This window comes from Brienomyrus brachyistius, chromosome 19 (assembly GCF_023856365.1).
Source record: "Brienomyrus brachyistius isolate T26 chromosome 19, BBRACH_0.4, whole genome shotgun sequence".
Classification (NCBI taxonomy): Eukaryota; Metazoa; Chordata; class Actinopteri; order Osteoglossiformes; family Mormyridae; genus Brienomyrus; species Brienomyrus brachyistius.
Window position 1 is genome coordinate 7,953,112 of NC_064551.1, and position 23,528 is coordinate 7,976,639.

The window sequence follows — 23,528 nt, forward strand, 5'->3', positions numbered from 1 at the left end:
AATGCGCACACAGATGGAGTGCGGAAAAGGTGGAAGCGTAAGAGCAAGATGAATGCGGTAGGCAGGAGTCCTCGCATTAACAGTGAGACACGCGTTTCTCTCATAATGTAATCTATCTTAAAGGTTTTGATGAAACTTGAGAGCCTTGAATAAAATAAGGCAACAATTTGCACCCACTTTTTGGGAGTAAACATAACTGTTTATTGGAGTAAACTGTTTTTTTTTAGTGAAATACACCCAATTTAAAGAAAATAAATATTTTAAATATTTAACTGTAAAATGTGGAATTCTATACTGCACTGTTTTTCCGCCATACTACCTTTACCAGCATGCTGTGCAGTTTGTACATTCCCACCGTTAAGGCAGTTTTTTTTTTCATCTTGGATGGACCAATTACAGTGGAGAAATCCACTTAGCCCGCGAAATCGCGGCGGCAATGCGTCAGTTGCTGGAGTGAGGGTGTTCTTTTTGGCGGAGATAACAGGTCTGTCGGCACGTCAAATTTTAAATGGCAAGCAATTTTTTTCAAAGAGCTGTAAACGAACTGAGGAACAGGGAGTTTCAGAAGTATCTGAGGAGGTATGTGCATCCAGAGGCGCTTGCAGTTTATTTAAAAATCCTATATGTAAACTTTCCTTGTCGATTGCCTTCAGTGCATATAGAGCTTAAACTCTTCGCTTTGTTGTAGATGTAAGCATAAAGTCACTTCTTACGTTTGGGTCCATCATTGCAGAAGTGCTGCTGGTGATCACAGAATTGCACTTATAATTTTTTTTGTTTGTTTTCTTTGTCTTTCCGTGATCTAAATGTGCCTGTTGGGAAAATCCTTACAACAAAAGCACGGCAAGAAAGTCAGAAACTGATTTTTTGTTAATATACATGTAATTTTATGACTACTGTTTAATAATCTCACACTAATATATTGTAAGAATCCTCTGGAATTTCGTTAATGGTACCTTCACCCTGCTGCATGTTAGATCAGCTCTGTGTTTTATTGTTTGATTTCAGCACTTCTGGGGACCTGTAATTAATTGGGGTCTGCCCATAGTCGCTGTGACGGGCATGAGGAAGAGCCCTGAAATAATCAGTCGTCGAATGACCTTAGGTAAGAGGCAGAGGGCTCACCTTCCATCTATATAAGTGTCCACTGGGTCACTCGGGACTCCAGAGGGACTTTTTAAAGGTTTTAAGCTGGTTGCTCTTCTTCTTTCTGGCCTCTGACCCCTGCATGATCTCTGTCTCCCCAGCTCTTACCTGTAACTCACTCGTTTTTATGAAGTTCTCCTATCGAGTCCTCTTCGGATGCCATGTCACCAATGCGACGGCGCAGATAATTCAGGGTGGCCGGCTCATCCGACACAAGTAGGTCTCCACCAGGCTCCCTCTAGAATATTTAAATCTCCACCCCTCATCTGTTGATTAATGCCATATTACTGCTCGACATAGCATTTGCAGCCGGCAACCAGGCAATCACTCAGCCAGCTTTTCTGCCAGTCAGATCCTTCCTTAATAGTGTCACACAAGTATCTTTTATAGGTTTGTGTTCTTCATGAATGTTTTTTTTCTTCCATTTCAGAATGCAGGAGAAAAATCTCCCCTCCTTCCAAATAAATATATATATATATAAATTTATATATCTGTGTATTCATTTCTTTCATTTTTCTTATTATGAAACCACACGTGAGTAGGGGCAATTCACTGCCCATACAAAGTGTGAGGGGATAACATTTACCTAATGTAGTCCTGTATTAGACAAAATCATTTTATCATATGGGTCAGTTACAGTTACCTACATAAGAACTTTAAAGAAATTTACAAACGAGAGGAGACCAATCAGCCCATCAAGCTCATATGGGGAGAACTTAACTAATAGCTCAGAGTTGTTAAAATCTTATCTAGCTCTGATTTAAAGGAACCCAGGGATTTAGCTTACTACTTACTAAACTAGTAGCAAGACTCTAAAAACATGATGTGTAAAAAAGTGCTTCCTCAAATTTGTTTTAAAATGTTCTCTCACTAATTTCCACTTATGGCCACAATTTCTAATATTTAAACTAATATTGAAATATTGAACAGCATCCAGACCTGTTAGAATCTTATATACCTGGATCATGTCCTTCTTAGTCTCCTTTACTCGAGGCTAAACGGATTCTGCTCAGTTAACCTCTCGTAAGACATTCCTCTAAGACGAGGAATCATTCTGGTACCCCTACGTTGCACCTTTTCCAAGGCAGCAATGTCCTTCTTAAGGTATGGTGACCAAACCTGCACACAATATTCTAGGTGGGGGCATGCAGGGGCATGATCTATTTCCGTGATCTAAATATGCCTGTTGTGAAAACATTCCAACAAAGTCACAAACTGATTTTTTTGTTAATATAAATATAATTTTATGACTACTGTTTAATAATCTCACACTGATGTGTTGTCAGAATCCTCTGGAATTTCTTTAATGGTACAGTCGAACCTCGTTACTACGTACAAGACGGGATATCAAAAACATGTACGTTATAAGCATAGAACGTTGTAACCACTTAGTGGAAGATGGATGAAAGAACTCACGAAATATCCATGTAAATGATAAAACTTTAATAGAACAGACCCTTAAATTGACTACAAAACAAACGAACACATTATTACTTGTTAAATAATTCGACAAAGCTCATTTGGATCCTTGGAATTTTCATTAAATTACTCACGATTACTTAGTGCCGGCCTGCGATAAACGGCAACGAAAATACACAACGGCTGGTCAAAATGGATTTTTAAAATAAACATTCGCATCCAAATGAAATATTGGTCAAATTAAATCATAAAATCCTTTACTTCCATTATTATTCTGAATTCACAATTACCGAGATGACCCGTATTTCACAAGGTTTAATAAACGAAGAATACGCACACAACACTTAAGCCATTACTACGCAGCCCAGTAATGATCGGTCAAGGCAACTCATTTAACGCCAAGCAACGCAATAGACAAATGTGCATTGTCGGGCGAAGATCAGGTAGATACAGGTAGATGTAGCGACACAAGTTGTGGTGGGCGGGGAGAGCGCTGTACGTTGGAACGATGGTTAGTTTTCATATTTTCTCTAGAAATTTGGATGTTGTATCGAAGTTTACGCTGTAAGGGTGTACGCTGTAAACAATGGCTGCTATTGGAATAATACCTAGGCTAAAAATGGGAATTAGAAACCTGTACGTTGAAAAGGTGAAAATGTTGTATCCGGGGTACGTAGTAACGAGGTTCGACTGTACCTTCACCCTGCTGCATGTTAGATCAGCTCTGTGTTTTATTGTTTGATTTCAGCACTTATGGGGACCTGATTAACTGAGGTCTGCCCAAAGCAGCGATGAGTAATATGAAGAAGAGCCCTGAGATCATCAGTGGCCAAATGACCTTCGGTAAGATGCAGAGGGCTCACCTTCCATCTGTGTGAGCGTCCACTGGGTCACTCAGGACTCCAGAGAGACTTTGTAAAGGAGGTTTAAGCCTGTGAAACTAATCCAGGGTGGCCAGCTCATCAAATACAAGTAGGCTGCCACCAGGGCTTCAAACCGGCTCACTGTTCATTCAAAGGCTCCTGTAATATATTAAAAAGGACAATTCACCCTAAAACTGAGAAAAGGGGGCCGTTCAGCTCCAAAATCAGGCATCTCCCAGTGCAATGAACTAGATGGTTAGATATCAGTAAATCCTTTAAAAAAATCCTTCAGTTTTAGGGTGAACTGTGCTCTTTACATATCATTGATAAATGGGCACAGCTGATACAGGCTGGCCGGCTCATCAGATACAAGTAGGCCCCTGCCAGGCTCCCTCCAGTATATTTAAATCACCCCTCATCTGTTGATTAATGCCATATATATAAATATAAATGCCAAGCTGTAGAGTATTATGCTTAACGAGAGGGTGGATAAAAAGAGCCAAGTCGCAACAGCCAAACGCGAAGTATTGCGCTAATGATTTATAGCCTTGCCAAGCACTTTCTTGTCTATCGTCTTACCCGAACTCCTAACCTGATCTGTTTGCCCCGTGTATTTGCCTTACCTGTTTTCCTTCCCGTTCCAGACCCGTTCCCGCACCTGACCCGTTTTCCCCACCGAGCCCGGCACGTCCCGTCCCTGTACCCCTGTGTGGTCCTGTCCCGTGCCTCCGTGTCGGATTGCTTCCCCGGATTACGACCTACCTGCCTGTCCCTCGACCTTGCCTTTCGCCTTTCCCTTCTGGTGCCTTAGCTTGCCTTACAGCGCAAATAAAGCGTATTTGGGCTTGCATCTCTGGATCCGTGCCTTTCTGTTCTAGTTTCCCTGACAAGTCTCATTTTAAATGTTGTAATCTTTATTTTTAAATTGATTGATTTCACACCGTCCCCAGAATGGTTTCCTTTCTTTTCCTTCAAGTCTGGTTCTGTACTTGCAATAATAAATATTATATATGTAAATATTATAAATGTGTTGATAAAACATCTAAATGTTGTTAAAATTTGAGAATATATTTTATGCATTATATTTGAAAAAGTCGAATTTGCAGCCAGCTCATTTAACTTATCACAAATAATAAGCTATAAATCATAATAGCAGCATGTGCATAAACATGTTATTGAAACAAACATGACCTGTAGATTCCTCAAGTACGGAGTCATTAAAAATGGCAAAACATGGGTCATGTACTTTTACATGTTGCCTTATGATATACCTTTATCGGCCCCTAGCGTAATTGGGTCAATGGTAGCGTAAATGAATCGGTCCTACAACCTTTTGCCAACACCTTGGTTGCCGTGCGGAAGCCATGCTCAGCATGATTCTGGAAAGCCACTGCTAACTTAGCCGACACTACAGCACATCAGCCTAGCCTCAACCGAACCTTCATGCTGTATTATATGGACAAAAGTACTGGGAAACCTGGCCTTTACACCTACAGGAATTTTTATGACATGTCGTTCTATGATCAGCATCGATATAGAGTTGGTCCCCACTTTGCAGCCATAACTGCTGCCACTCTTCTGTGAAGGCTTTCCACAAGAGTTTGGAGTGTTTCTGTGGGATTTTTTTTAAAAATAAATAGGCCACGGGTCAAATAGCGTCAGAGTGCACCCCTCCCTCCGAAGGAAAACAACTTTTTTTGCATGCTCTGGCCATGCTGAATGTGAATTTGAACGTTAACAGTGAAAATGATGGGATGCACCACCTGTTTCATCCATGCCCATCCCAACTTCTTCCATCCCATGGGCTATCCATAGTGTTCTAATGTATTTACACGGAATTAAATGAAAACAATGGATTTCAGTGGGCATGGCTGAAACTAACCAAAAGTATTTGATGCAACGTAAACATAATTTCTAGGAATTAAATTCTGTCTTGCTACTATTTTTTACTAACAGAAAAGGAGTCTACACTTAAGACTACTGAGCAGAAAGTCTTGCAAGAGGACCAACCAAAAAGCAAGAAGAGAAAGAGGTTACCCAACAAACTCTTCCCTGACACCCAGGAAGAAACTGTAGTTGCAAAAAAGGTAATAAGGGTTCTTTTCATGACGGCTGTTTTGATATTTTTACATTTCTGTAAGTTTTGTAGTTTGGTTGTGAGCCAGACTAACACAAACAATAGAAAAAAAATATTTGCTGCAATTGTGTTGAGACTAGCCTCACACAATTGGTGTAGTGGTGTAGTGGCTAGCACTGTCGCCTCACAGCAAGAGGGTTCTGAGTTCAAACCCTCTGGTTAGCTGGGGCCTTTCTGTGTGGAGTTTGCTATTCTCTCTGGGTTCTCTGCCTTCCTCCCACAGGCCAAAGGTTGCATGTTAGGTGAATTGGTAAATTGCTCATAGGTGTTTATGTGTCTGTATGTGTTAGCGCTGCTGGGTTGTACAAGAAAAGTTCCTGGCAACTTAAAAAAGGAACTATAGTACAACAGCTATGAATTTAAACAGATTCTCGCCATGGAACCATATTAAACTTGATGATTAATTTTGATACATTTTTGGTTTCACTTTCATAACTCTTGTGTGTATTCTTTCATACATAATTGATTTGATCATTTTTACCCAACAGAAAAACTACAAACTCATAGCTGCAAGACAGTCTGAATTAGAGGTTCTCTCCCAAGAAGAACCTAACCTCAGCCCAGTGGAGACTGCTTCAGAGGCACTTGAGGAGGAGATTAAAAGACTGCGGGACCAGCAGAGTGTTGGATCTTCCGCAGCCAGTAAAGAACTTGAGACCCAAGTCAAGGCTTTAAATGGGTTACCTAGCATCTAAGGTAGAGCTATTCTCAGCCTTCTTCGTAAATATGTTTTGAAACACGCTGCCTCTGGTCTGAGCATCATAACTGAGTAACTCAAGCAGGGGTTTCTTAGCTGACACAGATCTGCAAGTGGGATATTTAGGTTGGGAAATCAAATTACTTTGTACCTTATGATTACTTGTGCTTCCAAGTCCCAGGTTTCCAATGGATAGCATGATATATTTGTTGCAATTACAATGACTCTGCTGTTTTTCTCATAATGTGAGGTACCCTGAATACCTGGACATGCGTCCATTTATGTTTTGGTCCCACGGAGAACCCAAGATCTAACCATCTGTATACCGTGCTGGTTCACTTGGGATTCAGCTGTCACACTGGACATTACTACTGCTACATCAAGGTTCGTCTTGTGGGCTCCTTTCATTCCATTGCCTTGAGATGCTTTAGTACGAACTCAGCATATGGTTGAAACAAATATGCTGGTTTGTTCCAGGCCAGGAGTGTCCAGTGGTATTTGATGACTGACACTTCAGTCACTGTCAGAAACATCAAAATGGTAGTGTCATTCCCGGCTCGTATGATCCTCGTGTGCGCCATGCCCCCTGATTATCCATGTGTGCTTCCCCGATCTAGCCCAACTGTGTCTGATTATTTTTGCCCAGTCTTGTTTATTTCAGTCCATGTCTTGCCCTGGTTTCTTGTCCGTCATTGGTGTTAGTGAGTCTTAGTGCTGTTCCATCATGCCCTGCCTGCACCTTAATAAATCCCCAGTTTTTCCCCGACTTGCGGTTCCTTGCCTGCTTCCTGCTCGCTTGCATGCCCGTGCGCTCACCCGCTCACCCAGCGACTCTGACAGGTAGACTATGGTGATACTAGACAATATTAAGTGCCATTATATATATTCTGTAATATAATTATCACAATTGCTGGTGAGACTCTTTTTTCCTTTCAAATATAATCACACCTCAAGACACACTGGTACTTCTTAACTGTTACTATTCTGTAGATGTTCTGATTCAAGTATTATCAGTTCACCATACTCAGTTGTGCTCTATATCTGGTTGCTACGCGTACTTTATAATTAAGGGGGATCTGAGGCCCCGTTCAGAGGAGAGACACGGACGGGTGCACTGTACTCAGGATGGCGACCATGATGGAGCCAGACACTCGCACCCTGACCACAGCAAAAACATCCACATGAAACTACCTGAGTGAGACCAGCACTCCGAGGAGCGTCTCGCCAAGAGACACAAAGCATCCAAGACAAAGAAGAATGTCAAGGACATGTAACGTGACCACTGGTAAGTTTTCTGTGACACAGAGCTAGCTTGAAGCATTAAGAGATTTTTCAGTTCATTCCTTCATCTGTCATGATACACTTTGGTGGGATTATAGCTTAATTCTTTGTTTTTGAGCATCTGTTTATTCTGAAGAATAGCAAACACTATACAGTTTACTATATCGTTAATGTGTCCTTACCCTTTTAGAGACCAGGATACATCTGAGAGGAACTCCAGCAGCAGCCTCGAGGGATTCAACAAGACGAAGCGATACGACATGAACTCCCCATGCGGAAGCCACTCCAGCCTGAGCGATAAGGAGCACCATGGCAGCGACTACAACGAAGAAAACTGCAAGCACTGGCACCATGAGAGAGAGCAACCAGCACTGAGAACAGCCAATACAGCCACAGCGGACCACAGCTCCACATCCACGCAGGTGATCGGGCTGGTGAGAGTGGTGAGAAGCCAGGTAGCTCATCACAGTCCAGTGAACAGCTTCGACAGGTGAAATAGGTAGCATATGTTGATGACGGTACCCTAGGTATTTGTATTTCTAAAATATACAGGTTATACAGTGACACATGTCTCTGCACATTTTCAATATGGATATTGATATTCTCCATTTGTCTTTTTTTAGGACGTGGACTTTCTTCAAAAGAAGTGAATTTCAGACTGGAAAGTGATGCTTTAATCATATAAATCAAAGAAGAAGGCTTAACATCTTAGCTGCTGTTTATACACTCGGTACTTTGTCATTTTTTATTGTGTACTCTTAATAAATTGGACCCTGTATTCATTTTCTAAAATCCCTTTTAAATGTTTTATGGTGTTTTCACATTAACTATTACACTTAAGATCATTTGTCTCTATTACGGGCTGACCCATGCCTAACCCTGAATAATTGCTTTTGAGCTCGAGATGGCACCAAAGTTGCACTTTCAGCTCTTTACTCTCCATAGAAACATTGATAACCAATGAAAATACTTGTTTTCATGCTTTCCATACATATTTTGCATATTACAAGGTGATTTAGGACTTTAGGAATAATGTCATTGTACACATTTTATTTTTCATGCACAGCTGGGAAAAATGCAATTCTGAAATGCACAGCAGAATTAAACATGACATGCAGGATAAAATATTATATATATACACGCATACACACACATACATATACATTTACATATACATATACATATATACTACATGGACAGAAGTAGGCGGACACATATATACACAAAACGCACATACACATACATACAGTGACCTCTGCTGAATTCTTAAGTTGACCCACTAATAAGGAAATGAGAAGTCTGTAATTTCACTGGTATGTTTATTGAACCAGCAAAAGATAGATTATTAACAAAACAAGCAAGAAAAAGTCATTATGTAACAGTTACAAACTATAAAAATAATTATTTCCCTCATTGTATATACTACATGGAGAGAAGAAGGCGGACACATGTACAGTATATATACAAACGCACATACACATGCAAAAATACTAGATGGACAGAAGGCGGCGGACACATATTTTGTCCTGCCCTCTCGTCGACCACGCCCCCTCGTTAACCTCATGTGGAGTCTCCGTATTCACCACCTATTTCTAGTTGCTGTTGTTAGTTCAGTGTATTTCAGTCCGCGTTCAAGTACGTTTTCCTAGTCCTGTCATTAACATATGTTCCCCTTCAAATAAAACCCTTTTTATTACCACGGCTTCCTTCGCCTGCTTCCCTGTACTGATCCGTGACAGAATGACAGGACTACAGGAGAAGATGCCTCCCTTCCATGAGGCGGAACACCTTGACCTTTTGGACGAGGTAGAATACTGGCTCAAGGAGTCCAAAATGAAGGGAGACCCCACGGCGCAAGCCGTCGCTCGCCGGTCAAGGGAAATCTTGACCCACTTCTCCCCTGCCGAAGACCCGCGCCTCACAGCAGAGGTATGGTGGCATTTAGCCCGGCTGAAGAGCTGGGTAGCTGAGGACATGATCCAGCAGGTAGGGGGCGATTACAGTCTTTGTCCTTTTATTCCACATGAATTGCCGGACCTCGTTGCGCTTGTTCGGGGGAGAGAGAAGCAGGGAAAGCGACGAGGGAAAGCGTTGCACGTTTCCCTAGGGGCCGTCTCCATCTCCGCCATTTCCCCCGCAGTATGCCAAAAGGAACCAAACCTGACGTCGCCTGCGCTTGGGCCCGGAGCCCAAGCCCGTCTGCCTGTTGCTACTTCGCCTGCACCCACTGCCAAGGCGCGAACCCCAGCTCTGTTACCCCCACTTGGCAGATCCCAACCAGGAATTGGGCTCTTCATATCCAGGAGGGGGAGAGGTCACTTGCGCAGGGGTTGGTTCCTGCCTGCCCTGCCCCCTGGCTCATCCTCGGTCCCTGTGGCTGGGACTCATGCAGCACCTGCGGGTCCTTCGGTTCCTGCTCAGCGGTCGCCTGCGGTTCCCTGGACTCCTGCTTGGCGGTCGCCTGTGGGTGCTTCTCCGATGACTCTTCGGCCCCGCCTCCGTTAACTCATCGGTCGTCTGCGGGTTCCCCCGCTCCGACTCATCGGTCACCTATGCCTGGGCCGGCTGTGGCTGCTGTTCACTCTTCCCCTCTCCCAGTGCCCCCTTCGCCTTCCTCTTCGCCTCCTCTGGTTATCTTCCTCTTCACCTCCTTTGCCTGTCCCTCCATCTGCCTCCTTGCCCCCTTCGTCGTCCCCTCCTGCTCCTGCCTCGCTGTTGCCGAAGGTCCCTTCGGCTCCAACCTCGCAGTCGCCGGCTGCCTCTGCAGCTTCTGCCTCTTGCCTACTGGGGTTCCCTCGGGCTCCCCATTTTCCCCTGTCCTCTACCATCCTGCCTCCTGTTTTCGTACCTCTGTGTCTGCTCCTCGTCGCTCCGCTCCTTTGTTCGCTCCTGGTCCTTTTTTTCCTCCTGTTGGTGTTCCCCCAGTGTCTCCGTTCTTGGTGCCCCTGTGCCTGTCTGCGTTCCCGTTGGTTTGTCAGTGGTTTTCCTGCTTCTTGTCCCTGTGTCTGCTCTGTGTGTCTGTCCTGTTCCCGGTTCCTCATTGATGTTTTGCTTTTGTTTCTCTAGGTCCTGTTAGTCCCTTCACTCCCATTGGGTAATGTCATGCTCCATTCGTCCTGCCCTCTCGTCGATCATGCCCCCTCGTTAACCTCGTGCAGAGTCCCTGTGTTCACCAGCTGTTTCTGGTTGCTGTTGTTAGTTCAGTGTATTTGCAGACCGCGTTCACATGCGTTTTCCTAGTTCTGTCATTAACGTTACGTATGTTCCTCTGCAAATAAAACCCTTTTTTTATCCACGGCTTCCTTCGCCTGCTTCCCTGTGCTGATCTGTGACACAAACGCACATACACATACATATGTACTACATGGACAGAAGTAGATGGAGACATATACACACATACATGTACTGTATACTACATGGACAGAAGTAGGTGGACACAAACACCCATATATATACTACTGTATACGGACAAAGTTCCTTTTTTGACGGAGTACTTTGGTTTTTGGTTTAATATTGGAGTAAAATAGTGGAGTAAAAGCATAAAGTTGACCCAAAGTTGCATAAAACGGAAATTCATTTTTATACATTTAGACAGCCAATTGCCATTTAAACAACCAATTGCAGACTTGCCGATCAGGGTTTCAAGCGTCTGTTGTCTGAGGAGTTATGGCTGGAAAGAAGTATATGTAATTTAAAAAATCAACATTAGAAAAATATACAGAGGGCTAAGAAAGAGGATATATCTGAACTCCAAAACATGTAGCCAATGTTTCGGGTAATTTCCACATTTCTTTGTTTTCATTTTATTGATTTTTGTACTGTATGTAAAGGCATATTTCAAATAAATGTTTAAAAAGATCATTATGATTTTTCAGTTTCATTAACTTTATGATACTTAAACCCTGTCCTACTTTCTGATACTCAAAGAGCTGTTACAGTACCAAATTGGTTGATGCAGCTCATTTTGTGGAGCAGCATATTGTGTACTGTAGCACACTGCATGTACTGACACAATAAGGAATGTTTGATAAATTGTCACAACAATTGTCTGCAGTGTGTAAACATGGTGAAAGTCTGAAGATGGACATGTTTCTTTTGCCTGAAATTTAATGGTGTGTTGTTGCTTTTTCAAAAGCCACACTCAGATCACAAAATCAGATGACAGCTGTATGAAAGTCACCCCTTTGACAGAGGTGACCTGTACACCCCAGTTATGAAATCTTTCCAGGATTATTATTTATATTTATGATAATTCCCCTGATGTCTTTTTTGACTGCTGTGGTACTGTGTTGTTTTTGATTTGTTTGGGGTCACAACATCTGATGGCTGATATCAGAAATTGTGACCCTTCAACTGAAGTCATGAAATCTATCCAAGATTATTGTCACGGGACGAGGTGAGCGATCGCGAGCAGAGCGGCGATCGTGCGGGAAAGGAGCAGGCAGGCAACAGTATACGGGAAAACGGGGGTTTATTCTGGCTTCGGGGAGCCGGGAACACTGGACGCAGACTGACTTCAACTGACATTAATGACAGACAACGGGTTAGTACAAAACAGGAACTTAAATACATGGAACAAGGCAGCAGGAAACAAGACACGACTGGGCACGATCAGGAAATCACACGTGGGTAATTAGGGGGCGTGGCACACACGAGGAGCGGACGAGCCGGGCATGACAGAACCCCCCCCCAAAGGCGCGCTACACCGGGCGCGCCAAGGAAGGGGGCGACGGACGGGACGAGGCAGGACAGGACCTGGAAAACAAGAACAGAATCAACGCTGGACAGGGAACAGGACTGAGGTACAAAACACAGCGAGGGACAAGACGAAGGACAAAACCTGACAGAGGGTCGGGAAAGCGGAGAGACAGACCAGAAAGGGAGACACAGAGGGAACAGGCGGGACAAAAGGACCGGGAGTGAACGGAGGGAAGCCAGAGGGAGAAGGAGGAACACAAGGAGCAGAGACGGGAGGAACAAAGGAACGAGGAATGGAGAAAGGAGGAGCAAACAAAGGAGGGACCAGGGCAGGAGAGAAGGGAGAGAAGGCGGGGGAACAAAGGGGAGCCCGTGGGAGCCCCAGCGGGCGACGGGCGGCAGCCGGAGGGGCCGCAGGCGGCCGGGAGGCCGGAGCCGGAGGGGACCGAGAAGGGGCAGAGGAGACAGGGCGAGGGACCCGCGGAGGGGCCAGGGAGGGAGCAGGAGGGAGCACCAGGGAAGGGGACGAGGGAGCTGGAAGGGGCCAGGGCGAAGGCACGGAGGAGGGGGGAGCCGCAGCAGGCGGCGATGTCCGGGGGAGGGCCGGAGGTAGGGGCCCCGCAGGCGACCGAGGAGCCGCCGTCGGGGAACCCCCAGGCGACCGACCAGGACCCGGAGAGGGGAGCGAGGCAGGGCGACGAGGCACCGGAGAGGGACCCGCAGGCGACAGCCGACCCGGAGGGCCAGGACCCGCAGGCGCCAACCGAGCCCCAGCGCAGGCGAGGCAGGGCGAGCCAGGGGGCAGGGCGGGCGGGACCCCAGCCCTGCGTCTGTGTCCCCTCCCTTTACGGGACACAGACATGACCCCAGGTCGGGGTCGAGTTCGCCGGGGCAAGGGAGAAACTGTCACAGGGGGCGCCTCGGGAGCTGCTGCAGCGCAGTCAGGAGCAGGAGCGCGGTCAGGAACAGGAGCGCGGTCAGGAACAGGAGCGCGGTCAGGAACAGGAGCGCGGTCAGGAACAGCAGGTGGCTGCAGTGGGGGCGCCGGCCCGGGAGCTGCAGGTGGCTGCAGTGGGGGCGCCGGCCCGGGAGCTGCAGGTGGCTGCAGTGGGGGCGCCGGCCCGGGAGCTGCAGGTGGCTGCAGTGGGGGCGCCGGCCCGGGAGCTGCAGGTGGCTGCAGTGGGGGCGCCGGCCCGGGAGCTGCAGGTGGCTGCAGTGGGGGCGCCTGGACAGGAACAGGAGCGCGGTCAGGAACAGGAGCTGGCTGCAGTGGGGGCGCCTGCCCGGGAGCTGCAGCAGGCGGCTGCAGAGGGGGCGCCTGCCCGGGAGCTGCAGCAGGCGGCTGCAGAGGGGGCGCCTCTGCAGGAACTGGAGCGCGGTCAGGAACTGGAACACGGTCAGGAACAGGAGCTGGCTGCAGTGGGGGCGCCTGCCCGGGAGCTGCAGCAGGCGGCTGCAGAGGGGGCGCCTGCCCGGGAGCTGCAGCAGGCGGCTGCAGAGGGGGCGCCTGCCCGGGAGCTGCAGCAGGCGGCTGCAGAGGGGGCGCCTCTGCAGGAACTGGAGCGCGGTCAGGAACAGGAGGTGGCTGCAGCGGGGGCGCCGGCCCGGGAGCTGCAGCGCGGTCAGGAACAGGAGGTGGCTGCAGTGGGGGCGCCTGCCCGGGAGCTGCAGCAGGCGGCTGCAGAGGGGGCGCCTGCCCGGGAGCTGCAGCAGGCGGCTGCAGAGGGGGCGCCTGCCCGGGAGCTGCAGCAGGCGGCTGCAGAGGGGGCGCCTCTGCAGGAACTGGAGCGCGGTCAGGAACAGGAGGTGGCTGCAGCGGGGGCGCCGGCCCGGGAGCTGCAGCGCGGTCAGGAACAGGAGGTGGCTGCAGCGGGGGCGCCGGCCCGGGAGCTGCAGGTTGCTGCAGTGGGGGCGCCGGCCCGGGAGCTGCAGGTTGCTGCAGTGGGGGCGCCTGCCCGGGAGCTGCCGGTTGCTGCAGTGGGGGCGCCTGCCCGGGAGCTGCAGGTTGCTGCAGTGGGGGCGCCTGCCCGGGAGCTGCAGGTTGCTGCAGTGGGGGCGCCTGCCCGGGAGCTGCAGCAGGCAGCGAAGGCGGCAGCGGCGAAGGCGGCAATGGCGGCTGCACGGGAGCGGGGTCCGCCGGCAATGGCGGCTGCACGGGAGCGGGGTCCGCCGGCAATGGCGGCTGCACGGGAGCGGGGTCCGCGGGCGGCAGGAGCGGAGGGAGCTCCTCAGGCTCGGCTATGGCCTCTAGTCGCGGAGGCGGCTTAGCAGCGCTGAGGGCCTCCGTGTCGTCCTCCAGCTCACCAGCTGGGAAGGAGGCGGGGACGAGAGCGCACGCCCCTAGGACGATCGTCCGGGCGACCGTCCGCTTCTTCCTCCTTCTCCGCGTCACCGTCGGGGGGATAGGCTGCGCACTGTCTGAGAAAGCGGACCGCGGGAGGATGGTCCCCGGTTCTCGTAGCGCAACCCACCGCTCTTTACGGAACTCGGCCACCCGCTGGAAGTTATCGCGCACCTCCTCCGCGAGGTGCGCGTCCTTTTCCAGGGACAGCCGGTCCAGGATGTCCCAGCTCCGGCTGATGAGATCCCAGGCCGGGAGATCTTCCCGGATGCCGGGCTGGGCGATCCAAAATAGCAGCTGATCGACGTAACCGCGGTAGTCTTCCACAGTCACGGAAGCTGCTTTTCTTGGGTCTGTCATTCTGTCACGGGACGAGGTGAGCGATCGCGAGCAGAGCGGCGATCGTGCGGGAAAGGAGCAGGCAGGCAACAGTATACGGGAAAACGGGGGTTTATTCTGGCTTCGGGGAGCCGGGAACACTGGACGCAGACTGACTTCAACTGACATTAATGACAGACAACGGGTTAGTACAAAACAGGAACTTAAATACATGGAACAAGGCAGCAGGAAACAAGACACGACTGGGCACGATCAGGAAATCACACGTGGGTAATTAGGGGGCGTGGCACACACGAGGAGCGGACGAGCCGGGCATGACAATTATAATATCTATTTAGGACAAATTACCTGAAGGGTTTTTGATTGCTTAGTCACTGTTTTTTCCTTGATTTGTTTGGGATCACATAATTTGATGGTTGCTATCAGAAATTGTGAGCCCATGTACCTAGGCCCAGCTGTTAACCAGAGTTGTGACAGTTTTTGGTTATACATAGGAAAGGCAGATAAGCCACCTGATGTGGCCCATTTAAATAAGGTTGGTGTGTCTGGCATTATTAAAGTGTTAGAAGCTATGACTGTATGAGGAAGGTACCGGTAAGATGGCACCTCTCTGGTGGCATCGGTAAGAACACCAGGGAAGGCAGACGCAGTTCCAAACTTTACTGCATTCAATTAGGCGGTACAGTATTGCACTGGAGTTAACATACTGTAGGCTGGCCATTGGCTGTTACAGGTGCAATGACTTAGTTGTAGACAGGGTGTGCATGTGGTCTAAGGAAGAAAATAATATTATATAAATAACTAAAACAATAAGAACATGGAGACATGTTCAGCTAATTAACACAAATACAACCACTTTATACGATCTCTAATCATCAATCATGTAACAGTACTGCCATCTATTGGTTAACCCCGGTACATACCGGATACGTAACAGTAATACTATTACCCTCCCTTACTGTATTATCCCATCTCTCCTAAATATTTTGCAGTCTAACGAGAACTGACTAACAAAACAAATTTAATATATAAGATACACAATTACAAGAACGAACGCAGAATACAGAGAATCTGCCTGCAATACACTCAGTAGCAGAGCTCCTCAAAAGTTACACACTAACAACTAACAATCCGGTAGACCGCATTGCAATATTAAAGCACCGAATGTAATCAGTCCAGGACCAGTCACTTACAGTTCGTCAGTGGCACACAATACTGCACCCCTGAGTATGGTGAGTAACTGGCCAGGATCGTTCGGCACTGGGTAGGATGATCTGGTGCGGCACAATCAGAAAACCACCTCTGAAAACTCAAAAGAGACGCTCCTGACGCTGATCCAAGCGTATGCGCGTTGGCATCCCGTTTTCGGAGACGGCCTTTCCAACAGGCACTCTCTCGCAGGTTAGAGTGGCCCATTTAAATATGTTCAAAGTAAAAAGTATGTGAACCCCTTGGAATTTTCTACGTGTATGACTAAATCCCATATAAAACATAGTTGAATCTTCATGTAAGTCACAATAATTTACAAACACTGTGTCCTATAATTAAGATACACAGATTTTCAGAGAATATTTGACCATATTGTATAAAGTAGGAAAAAGTAAGTGAACCCCAAGTAAATGACTTTTTTTAAAAGCTTAAAAATTTAGCACACCTGGAGTCCATTTAATGAAACGAGTTCAGGGGTGTGGCCTAGAATTACTTTGGTTGATAAAAACCACTGAAAAGGTTCAGTTTGGGCTTTTGACAAGAAGCATGTCCAGATGGGAATCATGCCTCGCACAAAAGAGCTGTCTGAAGACCTAAGATCAAGAATTGTTAAGTTACATAAGGCTGGAAAGGGTTACAAAGTTGTCTCAAAGATTTTACATATTCATTAGTCTACTGTTGGCAAGTTGTCTATAAATTATTATTATATTATTATTAATATAAACTATTAGGCAAGTTGTCTATAAATGGAGACAATTTGGTACCGTGGCTACTCTGCCTAGAAGTGGGCGCCCTGCCAAGATGACCCCAATAGCACAACGCAAAGTCATCTTTGAGGAAAAGAAGAATCCTAAAGTGACAGCGAAAGACTTGAAGAAGTCATTAGAACTGTCTAGCATCTGTGTTCATGAATCAGCTAGAAAGGAGTCCATGGCAGAGCACCAAGAAGGAAGCCACTGCTGTCAAACATTGCTGTACGCCTGAAGTTTGCGAAGGAGCACTTGGACACTCCACAGCGATACTGGGAAAATGTTTTGTGGAGTGATGAAACTAAAATTGAACTATTTGGGAGGAACAAGCAGAACTTCATTTGGCGTAAAAAGATAAATGCATCATCCCTACAGTAAAGTATGGTGGAGGGAACATCATGATTTGGGTCTGCTTTGCTGCATCAGGGTCTGGAAAGCTCGCCATCATTGAGGGGAAAATGAATTCCCAACTTTATCAGCAAATTCTTCAGGATAATGTGAGAATGTCTGTCCTTCAACTGAGGCTGGGTGATGTAACAGGACAATGACCCCAAACATCGCAGTGGAGTGGCCCAGTCAGAGCCCCAATCTCAATCCTATTGAGATGCTGTGGAATAACTTTAAGAGAGCAATACACAGAAGGCAACCAAAGAATATGGAAGAGTTAAGGCAGTTTTGCAGGGGAAGAATGGGCTAAAACTCTCTCCACACGATGTGCAGGTCTGATCTGCAATTACAGGAAGTGCCTGGTTGCGGTCATTGCTGCCAAAGGAGGGTCAACCAGTTATTGAACCTAAGGGTTCACTTACCTTCTCCAGTACCACTGTGAATGCTGAATATGTTTGAATAATAAAAACTTGAAAGAGTAGAACCTTTTTTGTGTTATTGGCTTAAGCTCATTGTGTATATCAGTACCTGTGACTTAGATGAAGATCAGATCACTTTTTATGAATAAATTCCAAGGGGTTCACATACTTTTTACTTTGACTGTATACTCATAGCATCAAGTTGCCCATGTGAGCTTTAATCACTTTTTAGTTGTGTTAGAATTATACAAATAGGCTACTCTACAAATCAGCCTAATTTTGTTTAATCTGATATAACAAGCAGCTAAACCTATATCATGTTAAAAGCCAGCATTTCTATACACCCACTCTACATCGCATTGACATTCATTTGTTTACAACGTATGAGTTTACATTGTTTGCGTTAGGAACACATCTGTGTGAGCAAGCTCAAGCTATATAGTGGCAACAGTATCTACTGGAGTCACAGAATACAATGGTCACAGAATTGCTGTTACACATATATTTAACTAAAAAAAGACAATGCTTGTGTCGAATGTACACTTTCTTTGGAGGAAATACTGAAGGAGCAGGAGATATTTGTATATTTCACATAATTTAATTTTATAAAAGCATTTTAGCACAATAAAATTAGGTGTACATTTAGAAAACAAGTCTGAGAACCACATATTTTAACTTTGATATAATCCATCATGTAGTTTTTGAGATATTCACAAAATACCAAAACACAAAGATGTGTTTTTGTATTTGTTTGACTTTTTTGTCAAATTTTTTGACTTTTTAGACAGAAGTTATGAATTTGAATTATCCAAGTTACTGCAATCAATGGTCAGCTTTCATTTCAGCTATCAGACATAATTCACATCTGAGGTTATATAGTAACCAAACCAAAGGCAAAAAATTGGCCCAATCAAACATGAAGCCCTGTCAATTCCCATAAGGTTAAGTGTCTACACTTCATCAATGTTTATTCCTACTTGTAAACTGCATTTATAATTAGTAGTAATACTGATTCCGGTTGCACCACCTGCACAATTTTAACCTTTGTCCTTGATATCAAGTTTTTATATATGATTTAAATAATAAATTATTTCATGATATTCATACTTTATGATATTCATCATGTTTTGATGGGTTTTCTTGGGTTGCACTACCTGGCATGGAAACTGTTCAAAATGTTTTAAACATAGAATTATGCCAAGCTAAATTATTCTTCTTTTTCCTCTTCTGATTTAGTTAGTTAAATACCGATTTTAATCGTTTTTTCACTCTGCTCATTGGAGTTGTCACTACCTGACAGTTTTTTGTGAGAAAAATGCGAAATGCCAATATTGTTCGAAGGTTTTGAAAATATATTTCCATTAACGAGGTTTCCTACAATAACTTTTATGGAAATGGAATTCCCACTCCAAGAGATTAACATGTCATCAGGAGTCACGCTGGGCCACACTCTGGGTGATTACAGTCAGAGGCACATTGGGCCTTATGCCATGTGAGTAACATCTGATTTCACACAGAGACATGAACTGAAGCAGGTTTATGATTTCTAACATGAAAAACATTAGGTTGATTTCTAGTCAGTTGCAGCTGGAAGGCTGATATATGTCTTAATCATTAACTCAGAGATTATTAATATAGTATCATTACCTCTGAGCTATAATTTCCGTCTGAGACAGTCGAGCTTGTTCACAGTCTTGTATAAAGTACCCGAAAGTCACACTTAAGTATAAGTACAGATACCCTCCCAAGTCACCAACTAGAATTCCACTCAAGTAAAAGTCTTAAAGTACCTAGTGTTCACTGTACTTAAGTATTACAAATAATCTGTAACTAACTGTACTTGAGTAATTAAAGTGCAAGTAAATATGAATAACAACGGAACGCTGTCTAAACTTTTAATATCAAAACGTTTACTCAGCTTTTTAAAGCATGGAAAAGAAAAATTTTGCATACATCACACACTTCAAAAAGAGGGCTTTAAAAACCTAAACAGGAGTATGCTATTGTTAAAAAAAGAAGTACAGGTTAATGTTAACGTATTTTAAAGCCATTTCTGAAAACACAAGTCACCGTTTTTCCTATTACCAGCATGGGGTTCATTATCTCAGTCACAAAACCCTGTTTTTCAGCTTACATAACTATTTCAGTGTTCATTGTTCAAATGTCCAAGTTAATATTAGTGATTCAAATGCCCTAACCAGCCTATCACCAAGAGAAGAAAACGTTCACTTAACATCAGACACAAAGCTCTCCCCAAGCTGTTATCCAGGCTAATCGTGATAACTGAAATTAATTCACTGGTGTTTACCATTAGTTTAGCTTTCTTCGATGTGCTTCTTTAGATTGAGATTTTAAAAGCCAAAATCCCAATGTCTTTCCAATGGGACACGTCCCAAATACACAGACGCCGAACTGCAAGATGCACACACGGTGGATGATTTACACACGCTAAATACACGTGAGGATCGGACCGTTTACAAAACACGGCCAAACACACACGCGACAATAGGGAAATGCAACCATTAACATTAACAACCACAACAATGCAAGGGGTTTAATGACTGTAAATAAAAAGCGTAATTACCCCAGCAAGCAAGTCTCCATGTCTCCCGTGATGCCTCGGTCCGCCCGTCGCCACACTATATTGTGTTTTTCTTTAAAGTTTTCACTATAAAAACCAGAAAATTAATTGACAACAAATCATTATTTGGTAGACTTCTGAACGAATTAATGGAATTTAAATGCTTTCTTATTGGGAAAATTGCCTTGGATCGCGTACAAATTGGTTCACGACCACTTTCCTGGAACGGATTGTGTTCGTGAACCGCAGGCACCACTGTAGTAAGAATCCACGCAATAAAAGTCACACTGAAATATCCAGGTGTGGATACAGATGTGTCTGCGTCCATGTGCCTGCTGAGTACTTTGTACTTTATGGTATGCCAAGTGTCAAGCGCTGATTTTTCGTGACTCTGCAACAGATGAAATGCATTTCCTGCTTCCACAAAAGCACTCCGTAATTCCGCAGAATCGATTTCTTCCACGAAATGACTCTGTATCATTCATGACATTCCTTTCCTCCACAAAATGACTTTCGTTCAGGAAATGCATTTTGTACACAAAATGAATTTATTCAGTTGACAAAATTCATTTCGCCCACTAACATTCTTCCATTCAATTCCAGTCCGTTTCCAAGGAGATGTTGGAACAGTTACGTCAGTTACGTTATCAGTAGCCTACGTATGTAAGTTCTAGAATCTAGAGTGCTGATGTCATTCGCATTCCTATATAAACGGCAAATTCATCTTCACATTTCATTTTGAACAAAATCAACATACGTGCATGTACATTCACTTTATCATGGCAAGGAATTTCTTTCAGAGAGCTGTAAACCAGCTTAAAAACAAAGAGTTTCGGAAGTATCTGAGGAGGTATGTGCATCCAGAGGCGCTTGCAGTTTATGTAAAAATCCAATATGTAAACTTTCCTTGTCAATTGCCGTCAGTGTATAAGAAGCTTAAACTCTTCACTTTGTTGTAGATGTAAGCATAAAGTCACTGCTTACATTTGGGTCCCTCATTGCAGAAGTGCTGCTGGTGATCACAGAATTGCACTTATAATTTTTTTTGTTTGTTTTCTTTGTCTTTCCGTGATCTGAATGTGCCTGTTGGGAAAATCCTTACAACAAAAGCACGGTAAGAAAGTAACAAACTGATTTTTTGTTAATATACATGTAATTTTATGACTACTGTTTAATAATCTCACACTAATGTATTGTAAGAATCCTCTGAAATTTATTTAATGGTACCTTCACCCTGCTGCATGTTAGATCAGCTCTGTGTTTTATTGTTTGATTTCAGCACTTCTGGGGACCAGTTATTAATTGGGGTCTTCCCCTAGTCGCAGTCAGCGATATGAGGAAGAGCCCCGACATCATCAGCGGTCGAATGACCTTCGGTAAGAGGCAGAGGGCTCACCTTCCATCTATATGCGCGTCCACTGGGTCACTCGGGACTCCAGAGGGACTTTTTAAAGGTTTTAAGCTGGTTGCTCTTCTTCTCTTCTTTCTGGCCTCTGACCCCTGCATGATCTTTGTCTCCCCAGCTCTTACCTGTTACTCAATGATATTTATGAGGTTCTCATACCGAGTCCAGCCCCGAAACTGGCTCCTTTTTTCTTGCCACATGGCCAATGTGACGGCACAAGTGATCCAGGGAGGCCGGCTCATCCGACACAAGTAGGTCCCCACCAGGCTCCCTCTAGAATATTTAAATCTTCACCTCATATCTGTTGATTAATGCCATATTACTGCTCGACATATCATTTGCAGCCGGCAGCCAGGCAATCACTCTGCCAGCTTTTCTCCTAGTCAGATCCTTCCTTAATAGTGTCACACAAGTACCTTTTATAGGTTTGTGTTCGTCATGAATGTTTTTTTTCTTCCATTTCAGAATGCAGAACAAAAATGCGAAATGAGCCTTTGCATGCAGTAGATCAGAGCACAGACGGGTTCGTGCAGATAAAGGCAAATTGAGGAAGATCTCTACCAGATCCATGCATCAGATCAGGAGAGCAGCTGCTAAAATGCCATTATGTAGCAGCAAACAGATATTTGAAGCTGCTGGTGCCTCTGGAGTCCCATGGACATCAAGGTGTAGAGTCCTCCACTGCAACTGTGCATAAACCTTCTATTCTGCCGCCACTAACCAGTGCTCACAAGCAGAAACTGTCCAAATACACAAGTTCAATGGATGCAAGACTTGTGAAGCTGCTATCAAATAAGGAGTCCTATGTCAAAATGTGACGTGACCTGTTTGATTTCAGTACATATGTTGCAAACACAACAAATGACAATTTTCAGTTCTTTGCAACTTATAAAGTGTTTTGCAGCTTACTGTGCATAATAATTTGGAACAGTTCATTGTAAGTGTTTTGTTTGACAAAAAAATACTGTAATCATTAGATTTGTTCAATAAAATTTGAATTGCACTCAATAGTTGACAACATGAGAATTATTCTGACTATATGTGTGTTCATTTCTTGCATTTTTCTTATTAGGAATCCACACGTAAGTAGGGGCAATTCACTGCCCATACAAAGTGCGAGGGGAAAATATATACCTAATGAAGACTGTAGTCCTGTATTAGACAAAATCATTTTATCATATGGTCAGTTATTTTTATACCTACATAAGAACATAAATTTACAAATGAGAGGAGGTCATTTGGCCTATCAAGCTCGTTTGGGGAGCACTCAACTAACAGCTCAGAGTTGTTAAAATCTTACAAAAGAACATAAGAAATTTACAAATGAGAGGTGACCAATCAGCCCATCAAGCTCTTTTGGGGACAACTTAACTAATAGCTCAAAGTTATTAAAATCTTCTCTAGCTCTGATTTAAAGGAACCCAGGGATTTAGCTTGCGTTACACTAGTAATAAGACTATTCCGTACTCTACCTACACGCTGTGTAAAGAAATACTTCCTCAAATTCGTTTTGAAATGTTCTCCCACTAATTTCCACTTAAGGCCACCGGTTCTATTATTTAAACTAATATTGAAATATCGAACAGCATCCAGACCCATTAGAATTTTATATACCTGGATCATGTCCCCCCCCTTAGTCTCCTTTGCTCGAGGCTAAACAGATTCAGCTCAGGTAATCTCTCCTCATAAAACATTCCTCTAAGACCAGGAATAATTCTCGTAGCCCTACATTGCACCTTTTCCAAGGCAGCAATGTCCTTCTTAAGGAATGGTGACCAAACCTGCACACAATATTCTAGGTGGGGTCTTACCAAGGAATTAAATAATCGTAGCATCAGTTCCCTTGAACTCCACACA

The 23,528-nt window shown here is 44.9% G+C and overlaps 4 long non-coding RNA genes across 5 annotated transcripts; 3 read left to right on the plus strand and 1 right to left on the minus strand.

Moving 5' to 3' along the window:
* The first annotated feature begins 5,173 nt into the window (after positions 1-5,173).
* Positions 5,174-6,772, plus strand: LOC125715029 (uncharacterized). The gene is made up of 3 exons (XR_007383924.1): positions 5,174-5,515; positions 6,054-6,261; positions 6,513-6,772. It is a non-coding gene; the product is annotated as an uncharacterized LOC125715029 (long non-coding RNA).
* A 560-nt stretch (positions 6,773-7,332) lies between these two features.
* Positions 7,333-8,275, plus strand: LOC125715027 (uncharacterized). Its single transcript, XR_007383922.1, has 3 exons — positions 7,333-7,547; positions 7,734-7,965; positions 8,167-8,275. It is a non-coding gene; the product is annotated as an uncharacterized LOC125715027 (long non-coding RNA).
* A 568-nt stretch (positions 8,276-8,843) lies between these two features.
* On the minus strand, positions 8,844-18,888 carry LOC125715024 (uncharacterized). Its single transcript, XR_007383919.1, has 2 exons — positions 15,514-18,888; positions 8,844-10,869 (listed from the first exon to the last, which is right to left on the minus strand). It is a non-coding gene; the product is annotated as an uncharacterized LOC125715024 (long non-coding RNA).
* Positions 18,889-21,362: 2,474 nt separating this feature from the next.
* Positions 21,363-22,697, plus strand: LOC125715021 (uncharacterized). 2 transcript variants are annotated; one of them, XR_007383916.1, is made up of 4 exons: positions 21,363-21,380; positions 21,546-21,642; positions 21,790-21,922; positions 22,137-22,697. It is a non-coding gene; the product is annotated as an uncharacterized LOC125715021 (long non-coding RNA). The 2 variants fall into 2 exon arrangements; XR_007383915.1 differs by lacking the exon at positions 21,363-21,380 and having other exon boundaries at positions 21,402-21,642.
* Positions 22,698-23,528: the final 831 nt, after the last annotated feature.